The sequence below is a fragment of the Rosa chinensis genome, chromosome 3 (assembly GCF_002994745.2).
Source record: "Rosa chinensis cultivar Old Blush chromosome 3, RchiOBHm-V2, whole genome shotgun sequence".
In the NCBI taxonomy this organism is placed as follows: domain Eukaryota; kingdom Viridiplantae; phylum Streptophyta; class Magnoliopsida; order Rosales; family Rosaceae; genus Rosa; species Rosa chinensis.
Genome location: NC_037090.1, coordinates 22,001,453 through 22,017,392, shown reverse-complemented (window position 1 = coordinate 22,017,392; position 15,940 = coordinate 22,001,453).

Here is a 15,940-nt window from a genome sequence, read left to right as displayed (position 1 = left end):
ATGTTGTCCGCTGACTGTTGGTGTTGCCAGTTGACTTGTGCTATGGAGAACAATGGTTTGAATAATTCTTCGTTTCATTGATAGCTGAAACATCAGCGTTTACAAAAGGGGGTTGTACCCGTTAGGTAGCTTCCCTGAGCTAAATGTTTAATAAAATTTAGCTAAGTCAAGATGCTCTTGGGTAGCTGCCTGACTATTTGTAATAATACCGGAGGTGTTCAGTATTCCAAGGGTGGGTCGTTGTGACGCCATCCTTGTCTATTAAGTAGAAGGTACCGGGGCTGATGACTATTTTGTATGGTCCTTTCCAAGTGGGACGGAGTGCCGTTGGCGGTGGAATGACTTCCTTCATGACCCAGTCCCTAAGTTGGAGGTTTCGGGCCTTGACTCTGGTGTTGTAGAAATGCGATACCTGTTGCTTGTTTTACAAATTGTGCAAATAGGCCTTGTGGCGCTTTTCCTCGAGGAGATCTTTGTCGAGGTTGATGCCTTCGCCGTTAGTCTCGGAGCAGCAGCCCTCGACCCTAGCATTAGGTTGGGTGATCTCGATGAGTAGGACGACCTCAGTCCCAAACATCATACAGAATGGTGTTTCATCGGTAGCGGATATTGGGGTAGTTCTGATGGCCCACAGAACTTCCAGGAGCTTCTCCGCCCACAAACCCTTGGCGTCGTCGAGCCTCTTTTTTAGTAGCTTCTTGATTATCTTATTTGCCACTTCGACTTGGCCGTTAGTTTGGGGGTGAGCGACAAATGCGAAGCTCATTTTGGTGCCCAGGTTAGCAGTGAAAGATATGAGCTCTTTGTTGTTGAACTGTATTTCGTTGTCTGTGATGATGGTATTGGGGACGCCGTAGCTGCAATAGATGTTCTTCCAGAGGAAGTGAGTTACCTTGGCGGTAGTTATTGATGTCAGCGGTTCCGACTCTATCCATTTGCCGTTGTTGTCTATGGCGACAATGATGTATTTGAACTGACCTCTAGCGGTTGGGAACTTGCCAAGTAGGTCCAGGCCCCAAGTGGAGTGAATCCATGGTCCGATGATTATCGAAAGGGGCTCCGTCGGGGCATGGGGGAGGTCGGCGTATTGTTGACACTTGTGGCAAGACTGGATACCTTTCTGGCGTCGTCACCGAGCGTGGGCCAGAAGTAGCCTTGTCGCATGGTGCGATTGGCTAGAGACCTGGCGCCTGAGTGGTTTCCATATTCTCCTGCTTGTATCATTGCCAGAACGACTTTTCCATCTTCTGGGGTCAGACACCGGTGGTTTGGATGGGTGAACCCCTGGCAGTAAAGTTGCCTTGCTTCGACCTTGTCGGTTGGCAGTGTTCCATTACCCTTATATTCGATTATTTCATCCATCCAACTAGGGTTCACCTCAATGTTGAAGATTTCCGCTAGGGTTTTGGTGATGCTTGGTTTGTCAAGGCATTCCACTCTTGTGTCCGTTGGACTTTGGTGTGGTTGAGCGGTTGCTAATCTTGCTAGTGAATCAGCCTTGGCGTTCTTTTCTCTGGGGATCTGTGTGATGGTGTGGAATTTGAATTTTCTTAGGAGTGTCTTGACGTATCCCAAATATACCGCTAATTGTTTGTCTATGGCTTGGAAACTGTCGTTGACTTGGTTGACAACTAGCTGGGAGTAGCTGAATATGTTGACGCTGTCGGCACCTGAGTCGATGGCGAGGAGTAAGCTGCAATGAGCGCTTCATACTCCGCCATGTTATTTGAGGCCGTGAAATTGAACTTCAAAGTATACTCCACATTCAGTCCCCCTGGTCCTGTCAAAATAACGTCGGCACCACATGCCTTGGCGTAAGCGGAGCTGTCCACATGGAGGTTCCAGTTTGATTGTTACTTGGGTGATGGTTCCTCAGCGGTTGTCATGGCCATGTCGCCTTATCTTGGCTCTGGGATGGGCGCATCCTGTTGCTCCGTGAGCTCAACAATGAAGTCGGCCACCGCCTGGCCTTTTATAGCGGTTCTTAGTTATAGTCAATGTCGAACTCGCTGAGCTTAATGGTCCATTTGCTGAGGCACCCAAAATGTTCAGGGTTTTGCATTACCTGTTTCAGCGGTTGGTTTGTCAAGACATGGATTGTATGGGCTTGAAAGTATTGGCGGAGACGTCTAGCGGCGACAATTAGTGCCAGAGCGAGCTACTTCAAGGGGGTATATCTTGTCTCCGCCCCATTCATGCCTCTGCCGACGTAGAATACCTGGAGCTTGTCTTGTCCTTCTCGCCGTACAATGGAGCAGCTTACCGTTGATGGGGATACCGCTAAGTAGATGTAGAGTATCTCACCCTATACAAGAATGGAGAGAAGTGGGACTGCCGCCAAGTATTCTTTCAAGGTCTGGAGCGCCGCTTCACAGTCTGGGATCCAGTCACTTACTTTCTTGTGGGTCCTTTTCATAACCTTGAAAAATGGGAGACATCTATAGGTGAGCCTGGAGATGAATCGAGAAAGGGCAGTTAGCTTGCCCTAGAGGCTCTGAACATGTACTTTCCATACTGGCGACTTCATGTTGAGTATGGCTTGCAACTTGTCAGGGTTAGCTTCTATGCCTCGTTCACTGACGATGTAGGCCAGAAATTTGCTAGTGGTGAAGCCAAAGAAACATTTTTTTGGGTTGAGGCGCATACCATAGGCCAAAAGAATGGCGAATATGATTCGGAGGTTTGCCACATGTCCGCTGGCCTTGATGCTCTTGACTAGTGTGTCGTCCACGTAGACCTCTATTATTTTGCCAAGGTGTTCCGCGAACATGGCGTTCATGAACCGCTGGTATGTTGCTCCAGCGTTCTTCAATCCAAAGGGCATGACATTGTAGCAGTATAGGCCCTTGTCGGTTGTGAAGGTAGTGCACTCCTGGTCGCCGGGGTGCATCTTGATTTGATTGTATCTTGAGAAGGCGTCCATCATGCTGAGCAGCTCGTGTCTCGTAGTAGCATCAACTAGTTGGTCAATGCGGGTAGCAGGAAGCTATCTTTAGGACATGCCTTGTTGTGACCCTTGAAGTCTACGCACATCCGCCACTTTCCGCTAGGTTTCTTAACCATGACCAAGTTAGAAATCCATTGAGGATAATTGACTTGTTGGATGAACCCAATGCCCTAGAGCTTGGCGACTTCTTCCTCTATTGCACGATACCTTTCTTCGTCAAAGGCCCTTCGCCTCTGCTTGACCGGATAGAACAAAGGTTTGATGCTCAGCTTGTGCGTGATGATTTCAGGGGAGATACCCGACATATCAGAGTAGGACCACGCAAAGAGGGCGGCGTTGTCTCGTAGAAACTGAGTGAGTTCTGCAGCTATCTCTGGGGCTAGCTGAGCGTTGATGCGGATTGTCCGTTCAGGGTGCTCGTCAGAGATGCTGATAACCTTGAAGGATATTTCTGGGTTGAAGGTTCCTTTTTCACATATTTCTCCTAGACATCCCTGGGATCTTCAATTGCATTTGTCAACGGCACATGGTTTCCCACCGTTAGGATCTCACGGCGGTGTGTTGACCGTGCCACAGTTATTGAATAACACTCCCGTGCCAGCTGTTGACTTCCCTTTACACAGCCTGTCCCATTGGGTGTAGGGAGCTTCATGAGAAGCATATACTCGGCTATAATGCACTTTAGTTTGTTGAGCGTCGGTCGACAATGATGGCATTATAAGAACTGAAGCAGTTGACGATGATGAACTATGTATGTATCTCCGCTGTGCATGGGCTAGCGCCGATGACTAGGCACATGTAGTCAGAACCTAGTGGTTGTGTGATGTCACCGGAGAAGCTGAGTAGGGGCTCATGATCTTGGAGTAATTTTCTATTCCACTGCAGTTGGTTGTAGCAGCCATTGAAGATGACATTGCACTACACCAAAAACTGCATCACACGACGGTGAAAAAACGTCGTCTGATTTGAAGACTCACCGTCGTCTATCTCGATGTTGTCTGATGAAAAATCAGACGACGGTGAATTCACCGTTGTATGATACAAAATCAGTCAACGTACATTTCTTAACACCGTTGTCCAAGAACTAGACAGATGCCGGACGTACCCATGCGCGGCACTTGTGCGCAGCAGTTCACACAACAGAATTTGCTTTTTTGCCGTTGTGGGTTGAGACTTTCATACAACGGTTTTGTAGTATTGCTGTTGTGTGATTTAGACTAGGACAACTGAGTTCTAGTCTTTTCTGTTGTATGAGATTAAAACTAGACGACGTTACTTATTAAAATCCATTGTGTGATATCTAGAACTGTGTTGTGTGAATACCCAAATTTTGAATGGATATAAATTAACAGTGAACAATTGGAATACAAATTGAATGCAAACCATCAAAATGATCAATATTTGTACCAAAAGCATTGTGGTACATCAATTCATCAAATATTGAATTTAACGAACATTGTTAAAGCATTCATACATCTCATAGACTAAGAAGCTTTTAAGTTTTCTAGCTAAGTTTTACATGATGAAAGAAAATATAGCTTGCTACATTGCCGGGTACTCCATGCTTGATCTTCCAATGACTCTTTATGCAACAGTCCACCATATAGTTCCTGACACAATTTACAAATGCAATGAAAACAAAAGGGATTATGCCTTACTACATAACAAGCTCTATAGTAATGTTCATTCTTGCATAGCACACTTAAAAGAAGACATATATACTCAAAGTTTTGTATTGCTTGTTGTAGATACCTCTACTAGCAAGGCTAGTTTGCTACCTCACCAAGCATAAACAACACCCTCATGGGATCCAACCGCTACTTGCATCTTGTAGCCCTATGTTCAAGCTACGCTACGGTATCCGGAAGTCGCAAATCCGTCGCCGGGAAGCCACATTCCCGGCCTTGCCAAGTTGCCTCCACAATATGCTTCTCTAGACTAGAATAGTGACTTTGAGTCCCACATCTAAGAAAATGTAAATGAGGGAGCCTCCTTCCCCTATAAAAGGAATGCCTCCTCCCACAACTCAAACGATCCCATTACATCTCTTGTAATCTTGTTAGGCCACAAGGCTCGACACACTAGTACATATTCAAGTATTCAAGTGGACGTAGTTTCCCGCTGAGGCGGGAAACGAACCACTATACTTCGCTTGTGTCACTCTCTCTCTCTCTAAAGCTAACTAGAGATCCCACGGATCACTAACGTTAACATTGGCGCCGTCTGTGGGAAGCCGACACACAAAGGCTTCGTCACCTACCACGAGCTTTGGCCGATCAACCCTCAGTCAACGCCCAACGGGGCTGGTCAATGCCCAGCGGGGTTGGTCAACGCCCGGCGGAGTCAGTCAACGCCCAACTCTAAGGTCAACGCTGACCTACACCAAAAAAAAAAAAAAAAAAAAAAAATCTAGTGCCAAATTCTCTCTGGACACCCAGAGATCTCCTTTGGCCACCCATGCTTTCTTTCAATCAATCATCAGCACGCGCTCCGCTGAGTTTTCACTTCCTCCGTTGGTCACAGCTTGCTGCCATCAGAGGCCAGCCACCGCGGCTAGCCAAGGCTACCGCCGGCAAAGTTTTCTCCGCCAGCCCCCTCCAGCGGTAGCAAGAAAGCAGGCCCCCGCATACCACGCCCAACAACCAACCACACCAGCAGCTTTTCTCAGCTCCGCCGCTCGGCTTCATCAGCGGCCAACACCGCCATGTGTTCTTCAACGAAGCACCATCAGCGGGAAGTTTCCTACGCTGCCGCTGGCCTTAGCTCCGCTGGCCTAACCTCCGCCAGGTTGTAACTCCGGAGCTCCGCCGCTCCTCTCTGGACACCCAGACATTTTTTCTTCACACCCACGGCCTGCAGCTCCGTCCAACTTCTTCGACCAAACTTGGTCTCCATCACAGCTCCGGCTCCGCCAGACTTCGGTTCCGCCGAACTCATGTTCCGCTGAACTTCAGCTTCGGCCGGACACCAACACTTCGCTGAACTTCGAACTCATCCTCCGCCGGAGAGTCGTCCTCCAGGGGACCCCCGCCGGCATCCTCCACTGGTTTTCTCCATTCAGCTCTGCCAACCCACTGGCCAAGGTCCCGCTAGGCAACAATATGGTTTTCCGGCTTCGAACTTCTGTGGCGGACGAAAACCTCCACCAGGCTTCCAACTCCCGGTTCGTTACTCCACTAAACAGCTCCGCTGAGTTTTGCTGGCCAAAGCATCACCGACCTCCGCTGACCATAACCAGCGGCTAGTCCTCCGCCGGGCTCCTCCGCTAGCTGCCATAACACTTCCTCCGCTCCGCCAAACCGCAACTGCATCTCCGCTCCGCTGCACTGCTCACAGCATAGCTCGCTGGCAGCCTCCGCCGAACTCTTCCGGCACGACTCCGCTAGCTCACTGTTGCGCTCTCCACCCACTGCAGGTTCCGCCACACTGTGCACCGCTAGCCTCCACCGCTGAGTGAAACACCGCCGAGCAAAACCTCCGCTAGGAAAGAGCTCCGCTCCGCTGAATTCCAAATCTTCGCCACACTTTGAGCATCCGCCGAACTCTTCAGCCACCGCCGGACTCTTCGGTCTCCGCCGGACTCTTGAGCACCAGCGGCAAAACCTCCGCCCACCAAGACAATCTCCGCTTGGCAACCTCCGACCAAGCTCCTCCGCCGAGTCATCCTCCGCCGACCAAAAACTTCACCACCGCTTACCCAGGCTTCCTCCGCTAAGCACCATCAGCGGCACTTTCCTCCGCTAATCCCCGTCAGCGGCAACTCTCCCGCTAGGCTCGATGGCTTCTTGTGCTCATTCTCGTTCACTCATCATCATTGACCTCGATGTCTGTAGTTCCAGAATGTGCAGCGGCCACCCAGCGGTAACCCAGCAACTTCCGCCAACGAGGCCCAGCGGACAGCGACAGCACGCGGCGAGGCTTCACTCCCAGCCATCAGCGAAGCTTCGATCCCCAGAGGAAATTCGGTCCCCAGCGGAACTTAAATCTCAGCAAAGCTTCAGTACCCAGCGAAGCTTTAATCCTCCCGGAGCTTCGACCCCTTGCAGAGCTTCAATTTTCCGGGCGGCCCTTCAATATTTCAGGCTTTCAGCCACCCAGAGATATACCATGGACACCCAGGCTGGCGGTATACAAAGAAATAACCACCGCCCTGCCGATCTCCGAGCATAGTCCGACGGTCGTCCACCCACCCAAAGGCTGGGTTAACAATCAACTCTTAATTGGTGCAGCACATTCGAAAAAAAAATTTGAGCACCGACTGCCACTGGGCCGTACAAAGATAAGCTTTCTTATTCATGCCATTATTGTCAAATACTACCAAGCACCACGTGCTTCCGCTTTCTGCATAAGTTAGGCGACACAAACACTTCACACATATATATGTTTATGCTACTGACCGCATGCGCCGTTTACATCACCTATAGGCCCATACCAAATTAGTGTTGAGCTAGTTATCAACATGCATAATTATAGATGGGAACTCCTTTCAATTATCAATTATGCATGTTGCAGAGGCTGAGTAACGTGTCACCTTTACATATATAACTATACATATATAGTCAAACATGCTATACTTGCATGTTCTTCTAACGCTATAGGTGGCTCCCCATATAAATGACTTGCTGCAGCTTTCCATGTCTATCTTATAGCATGACACAACATCATAATCATGCACACGTATATGCTCTTGTCTATGCTACACGTATCAACTACAATGTTTGTATACCACATACAAATACATAACTTCTTCTTTGGACGCCTTGTTCGCACAGAACACTTTGTCTATTCATAAAGCAAGGGCACATATAATTGCACTTGGCTACATGTTTACTATACTCCTGCACACAACTATAGCTTAATTGCTACACATGTTACCATGCTCATAATACTATCCACACATTCAAATGGGTTTTTGCTTATTTCGCCCATACAATTGAGCTATTCACTCCAAACTTCAAAGTTCATAGTACGAACCCACAAATGAAACAACATTTGCTTGTAAACTTTGTTTAAAACTTTATCAAAGTACCTACGCAAATTATTTGTGTTGATTTTACAAATCTACATATTAATCATCTATTTTGTTTCAAGGAAATTCAACTATTTCTATTGAGCATTCAACCGCAATTACGAGTTGACGTACATTATCGAAGTACTTTATCCGCCACAAGCAAATGAACCTCAAATCGGCATAAGATAAGTGCCTTCCTCTTATCTTTACGCTCTTACAATTTGAGCTACCGCCGATGCCATGACTATACATGTCTCTATGACCCTTTGGCATGCCTATAAAATGTTATTAGCAACTTTACTACAAGTACATGCTATACACATATGCCATGCTACTACTTAATTGCAACTCAATTAAATAAATATGTGACACTCATTTAGAAGCTTGTGACACTTACGACTTACTAAAACATGCTCGGATAAACGACTTGTTCGGGTTACGACTCGTTTGGGTATCGAGTATGGCCACGACTTGCGCTTGGGCCACGCCTCGCATGCTCGCACAGCGCCTACACACTCAACTACACCCAACTTGCTCGAACAACCCAACTTGCTCGATCATGTCCAACATGCTTTACTTAAGCCCCAAGTTCACAAACGCTTCATTCTATGTCACCGGGACTACTCCCACAAAATTACTTTGGACACCCGTTACACTTGCCACTATCTATTGTGCGTGTTATATGGCCATAAGATCCACATATACAGCTACCAATATTTTACATGTTCATACACATTAATGGAATATTGAGTTCTTCTACCATTTGTTGTTCACAACAAAACGAATTCTTTTCGCATTCCATTAATACGAGCGGTAACCAATACAACAAGCATTCTACATATGCACGTTTTTGTCTCATTGTGTAGGTTAAAAGAGTCCCTTCTTGCTTATGGAGCTCGGGGACTTGTAGGGCCTAGGCGCCTCTCAGACATTGTTTATGCTTGATGACTTCATGATTATAACTCCCCAACCAAGAAGCTTCTCTTACTCGGGGACTTCGGGGACTTGTAGATACCTCTACTAGCAAGGCTAGTTTGCTACCTCACCAAGCATAAACAACACCCTCATGGGATCCAACCGCTACTTGCATCTTGTAGCCCTATGTTCAAGCTACGCTACGGTATCCGGAAGTCGCAAATCCGTCGCCGGGAAGCCACCTTCCCGGCCTTGCCAAGTTGCCTCCACAATATGCTTCTCTAGACTAGAATAGTGACTTTGAGTCCCACATCTAAGAAAATGTAAATGAGGGAGCCTCCTTCCCCTATAAAAGGAATGCCTCCTCCCACAACTCAAACGATCCCATTACATCTCTTGTAATCTTGTTAGGCCACAAGGCTCGACACACTAGTACATATTCAAGTATTCAAGTGGACGTAGTTTCCCGCTGAGGCGGGAAACGAACCACTATACTTCGCTTGTGTCACTCTCTCTCTCTCTCTCTCTCTCTCTCTCTCTCTCTCTCTCTCTCTCTCTCTCTCTCTCTCTCTCTCTCTCTCTCTCTAAAGCTAACTAGAGATCCCACGGATCACTAACGTTAACACTTGTTTAAAAGAATTATGGAGTCAAGAGAAATTACCTGAAAAACCTACACCAAGTATGCATCAAAAATGAGATTCTCTGCGTTGAAAGTTTCCCAAAGCTGATAATTTCATAAAAAAGCACACAAAAGGGAGAATCACTCAAAGTTACCTCCATTGGAGAAGATCATAGTGGTACAACAGTTCCATCAAGCCACTGAACCCTAGTGCTTCTCTCTAACACATTTTCTATTACACCTTGCCATAATATAGCATCTCATTTTAGAAGTGAAATCTTAAACATTCTGGGGAAACTGAAAAGAAAAATGGAGTGAAAGAACATATGACTCACTACTACACAAGTAAGCTGGGGGAGGGGGGGGGGGGGCACATGTTGCTTTAGACTAGCTAAATCAGAGAATATGGAAGTGATGGAGAATAGCAACTGCTCTTGGCATTTATAGCATGCTGTATGCACCAGTTTTTCCCTGATGCAGACAAAGAAATGTTCTCTCCCAGCAAGCTTGTTTCCCCCTGCATCTAACATATATGGTCAAGGCAAGAAAGCGAACAAAGAAAACACAAATCATTCACAACATATTTGCAGAATGACATCAATTAATCGAATTACTACAAAAATTTTACTTATGAGAACCGCCGCATTCTAAATGAGCAACAAACAAAATTGAAAAGAAAAATACTAGAGGGTAAGACATAATTGGAATACTAGTGGAGATACATGATAGGATGACAATGATGGCAATTACTAATCTCTATACCCTTATTTCTATATATTGCAAAAAGAATAGAACTTCAACTTCAAGTACATTGGATTAAGCAAGAAACACATAGGGAGGTTCATGAAAGACATACCTGAAGCAACAAATCGATATCCCCAGGCAAAGTGGTATTCATATTTAACCTGATTTGGGAGACTCATCAATCTGTGTAAATATTCATCCCTCTTTTTGGGGATTAGATTCTGCTTCAAGCATATATCACCATAAAATCTTTCTACTCATACATCAAAAATTGATCAATAGACCAAGATGGAGCTTATGGCCTATTGTATAACCATAACAGAAGCAGTAACTACCACCCTAAAAACAAAACGACAACATATTGGTATATCTGATACCTTGGCTTTAGGAGCAAGACGAGCCATGAAAGCCGCTGCAGCATTACCCGCATTATTTTCCTTGATGAAACTAATGGTGGAGTTGATGACCAGCAGAGTAATAATAACCGCAAAATCTTGCCAGTTAGGAGGCTTTCCCTGCATACAGATAAACAAACATCACAAATCAACAAACAAATCACCAAAAATGCAAGCAGTGTAAAAAAAATAGCAACAGTAACCTGAAAACTTGAAAAACTTGCTCTCTTGAAACACAACACCCATACCACACAATTGTGAGAACATGAAGAAGAAAACACAGTTTGTGAAGAACAAAGAAAGGGACTGTGAATATGAGGAGAGTAACCTGCTTTTCCTCAAGCTTGTTATGCCCAAAAATGGCTAATCTTTCCTCAACAGCCTCACTGCTGAGACCCTCTTTGCTACATCTCATATTCTCAAGCACCTCCTCAATGGGTATGTTTTCCTACAACCATAGAGTTCATAAACACCCATTTAAACCAAAACCACATAGCAAACCAAAAACCAAGCAAAAAGCTTTGAAATTTTCTCACATCTATATACCAAATCAACTGTTTCCTTCAGCACCGCGTCAAGCACTTCAGGCTTCTCGTCCGCCATCTCTCTCTCCTCTTCCTCTCTCGTCACAGCTCTACAGAATCATTAACACTCGAAGGATCAGAAACCAAGAACCAACAAGAACATAAAAAAGACTCAAAATTTTGAAGAACCCAGAAGAAGCTGATAGCTTTTACAATAAGACAAGCACTAACCAGTTGTAAAGATTTGATTTTGATCAGAATTAAAGGTTGAGGGACCAGTTGAAGAGAGAAGCACAGACGAGAGAGAGAGTGGGAGGAGAGAAAAAGTGGATCTGGAGGAATCTCTCTCCTCCGTCACCGATCTCTGACCACCGGGGTGGACTCACCGTAGCCACCATCTTCTTCGCCTTCCTCCGACGAGTCAACGCCAGGATGCACCTCCGAGATGAGCCACAAAGAAATCTCTGCACCTCCTAGAGAGAGCGCGCGAGCGGGAGGGGAGGGAGTAGAGGGATAGGTTTCGGGGGAGAACCCAACTCAATTGGTCAGAACCCAAATCCCCCATTAGCAAAATGAAAAACCCCTAAATCGAACCCTAATCGAGTAGAACCCAAATCGAACCCAAATCGAATAGAACCTAAATCCAGACTTTGAAGGATGGTGATTTGTGATGGCTAAGTATTTTTAGAAGATGGTGAAGAAAAGCTCCAGATTTTGCTCGAAGTGAAGAAAAACTCGGGGTTTCTCTCTCAGACATAAAAATGACCAAGGCATTAACTTTGTTTAAGTGTGCCCTCGATCGAGTTGGCTAAGGCAATAGGCATTAACTTTTAGGCTAAGTCAGACAGACAACGTATAGATATGTTTACGTTGTCTGATTTGTTATATAGCTGAGGGAATAAAAGATGGAAATTTCCCGCCTCTGCAATCAAAATGTTAGGTTTCGTGCTTAGGCTAGTCATTGCTCATTCACACAACAGAAATAGTTCATTATGTTGTTGGAACTTGCAAGCATAACAAACAATTGAAGCCAAATTTTCTCGTTTTGGAATGAATGTCATTTTGGAGCCATCTCCAAATTTTGGTACTCACTTGCACAACAGGACATTAAAAACCATTGTATGATGATTTCCAGGTAAACTCCTACAACGGAAGTAACTAAACTGTTGTCCAATTTAATAGCATCTAGGGTACAATTTGGAGCCAAATTTGACTCAATGGTAGGAGGGAAATATGCCGATCTTTTTCTTTCATTCAGACAACAGATAATCTCTCTTTCTGTTGTGCCATCACCTCCTAACTAGAAGTTTTATAATTTGAGCATCTTCATACAACGAAGATTCATTAAATGTGTTGTATGATTCAATTGTCGTTAATAGACAACAGAGGATTTGTTCTCTGTTGTGTGATCACCGTTGTGTGATGCAGTTTTTGGTGTAGTGTTGATAGCAGATCCGCTGTCAAGGGCCTTCCCACGGACCATTTATTGAGCATGGAGTCGATCAAGAATGGATCGTCGTGGGGTAGATGCACTCCGCGCTCCTCTTCCTCCAAGAAGGTAATGGGTTCCCAACTAGACTTTAGGAGTTTAGCGGATCTCTCATAGCGGATGTTGCAATTTTTTTTGGGGTGGTTAGCGCGTGCATAACGCTTTCTTGCCCTATGAGACATGTTGGTGATTGGAGCACCACCGGTGATGCAGCGCCTGGGCTCGATGTTGGCGACCACAGGTGGCGGCTGACGCGCCTTGAACTGTTCCAACTTACCATCACGATACAAAGTCCCAATTACTATCTTAAGAGTGTTGCAGTTGTTGGTGTTGTGACCGCTGTCCTCATGGTATTTGCACCACTTGCCAATGTTCCTTGGTTTTCCCACCCTTAGGTATTTTCTTGGGGGTGGCGGTGGCATTTGGTCTTTGCTTTGATCGTATATTTCTTTATAGGAAGCTGTAAGGACTGTTAACACTGCATACCGTTGGGAGGACTCCGTCTGCTTGTTACGGTTATCCCAGTGGGATGAGTAGTTGCCCTTGTTGTAATGGTGGTCCTTTTGCTGCTTGCTTTGGTAGTTGCCTTGTTGTCACTCTCTCTTCTTTTCAGTTGGCCGCGTAGCAGAGGTTTTGTTAGCGGTGTCCTGCTGGCTGGGGGAGGGCTGAGTGGATTTTGCTGGCGTTAGCGGTGATGGTGGGGTTTCTCCGTATGTGATGAACTCTGCCTTTTCATGGATGACGCAAGCCAGTGTTGGCGTCGTTCCTGGTGTGTGATGGGTCAGAATCCATCATCTCTCTATAGGGATAGAACAAGCCCATATAAATTGTACATCTCAAGTATCGAAAGATATCTTTTACACTAGTCTGATGGCCTCGCGTTGGCGCAGAGCTATACCTAGCTAACAAGTTAACTACAAATGAGATGTCCTGTCTTGTACATTAATTTAAGTACAATAATGCGCCTATTGTACTTAAGTAGGGCACCTTCGCCTCTTGCACATTTTCGTCATCATCCTTCGGACGAAAATGATCCTTTTGAGGATCAAGACTACGGATGATCATATGGATGCTTCAAGGCTTGACCTTGTCAAAACGCCTAAGCATCTATCAACACGATGCTCAAGTTCCAAACCGAGACATAATCATGTTCTTCCAAGATCCTTCATCTCAAACTCGGATTTCAAGTGTTCAGCGGTTTCCTTTAACTCTTTAAGGACTTCCAATGAAGATCATGTCCAACATGAACCGTAATAGAATCCGGAACTTGTTATGGAAATGCGCGGGCATTTACATATCCCTTCCCAATCAAGTAGTCACTTTAATGAGTGTTTCAACTTCATTGCAAACACGCTCTGTGGTCTAGAGCCACTTGACTTGGGTAAAGGAAGTTCACTATGAGCCTTCATGTATATTCCGTATCTAGATCCACATAAAGATACGTAGAGACCACATTCGTAAGTTGCATGTTCAGTTATTCGAAAACTACCAAAGTGACAAGGTAGTGGAGTGCAATGACATCCATTATGAGAGAATATGTCTCATCGTAGTTGATTCTAGGGCATTTTGTGATAAGCCTTGCGCCATAAGGCGAGAATACTATCTCTTTTTCTCATCACACTTTCTAACGAAGACCCATTAGTCAACAGGTTTTATGTAGGAGGTGTTGGCATCTCTGGCTCTAAAAACCTTCCTCTGCGTTAGAAAATCCAAATTAACCTGGATTACATCTTTCCATTTAGGCCAATTTTCTCTAAGTTGGCATTCATTCATCAATAGAGCATGGTTCAATATCATCAGACTCAACAAACTCATGCGCAACGAAATGCGTGACTATGTCATCAATTATAATAGAGTTTCTATCCGACGTCTCATGTACACTAGTGTAATTTTCATAGAGCTCTATATTCTCAGGAATAGGTTCTAACGTTCAGGCGTCCCCCAACGATAACCATAATTCGGAAGATTCTTATGAGACGGATTTTGAGTGTCGATGATCCAAGGATTGAGTTGTGCCAAAGTATTCTTTGAACCCACGGGCCTTCCACGCATCCTAATTGGAGCCATGACCTGTAACGCTAGAGAGCCACTCTCTATGGCTTTGGCGCCATGCCTACCTCCGTGTAGGTTGGTGCTATGTCCTCTTATAAGGATGTCAATCCTTGCAGACAGGCATGTTTGCAACAGATATATGTGATCTCGTCACTTTAGCGGGGAACGAGATGAGACACAATGGGGACAGATCACAACAATTCCTGTAGTTCTTGCTGAACATCCATGTTCTTATCTCCCCCTAACGATGGGAAGACTGTCTCATCAAAATGACAATCCGCAAATCTAGCAGCAAGGGCATTAAGTGGCGGACGATTTGTTGGAATCTCAAATCCAACTTAGTTGCCCATTCGTCTGTAAGGATCCATCATCAAGGTTCTAAAAAACGCTAGGCGCTAGTCAGGCTGAAGCCCGAGGACTAGTGCCTAGGTGGGGACTAGGCAGTTTTTTTATATTTTAATTTTATAACATTTAATTATATTAATAAAAATATAAAAGGTATTATAATGTTTCAAAATAGTGAAAAGATTTGCTACAATTACATGTCATCAAATATTACATTGGTTCAACTCATTACATGTCATGTGATGCACTGGTTATACCAAACAGAGAGCAAAACTTTCAATGTCATTTATGGGATTTCTTGTAGAAAATGGAAGCAAACCCATTCCAACTATCTAGGGCCTCTTGGAACCTCATGTCTCTCTAAACTCCTTGTAGTATAATTACCAAAAAATGAAAAACAGTCCTTAAAGTTTTGGTTCAAGTTGCCAATTATCTGGAAACTGATATTCATTAAGTGAAGACAGATGTCAGGCTCACTTTTCTTTCCAGTTGGAAAATTGATTATGCTCATCTTTAGCTGTAACGAGTCCAAGAAACTCAGTCCCTGACCGGATAAGCCTAGAAGAATCAGCTCACACTATTCTATTCAATGTTGGCAGTTGCCAATGCGGAATCCCTGTGAACAGGGCATGTCGGCTTGTTGACATAAGAGGAGTTCCACTCCCCTCCATCCGCAGCATAGTAATCCCTGGGATAGTCCCCTACAAGGATAGTCCCCTACATAGCACAATATTTATAATCTTCTAATTCTCAGTTAACTGTTCATCGACTTATGAACAGTGCCGGCTCGAGCTGAGCCGTCATTATGAAATGACCATTTTACCCTTTGTTTCCGACCTAGGTATAAAAGTCTCCTTTCAGGCCAGGCGCTCCTCTTCTCGCGCTCTCTCTCTCTCTCT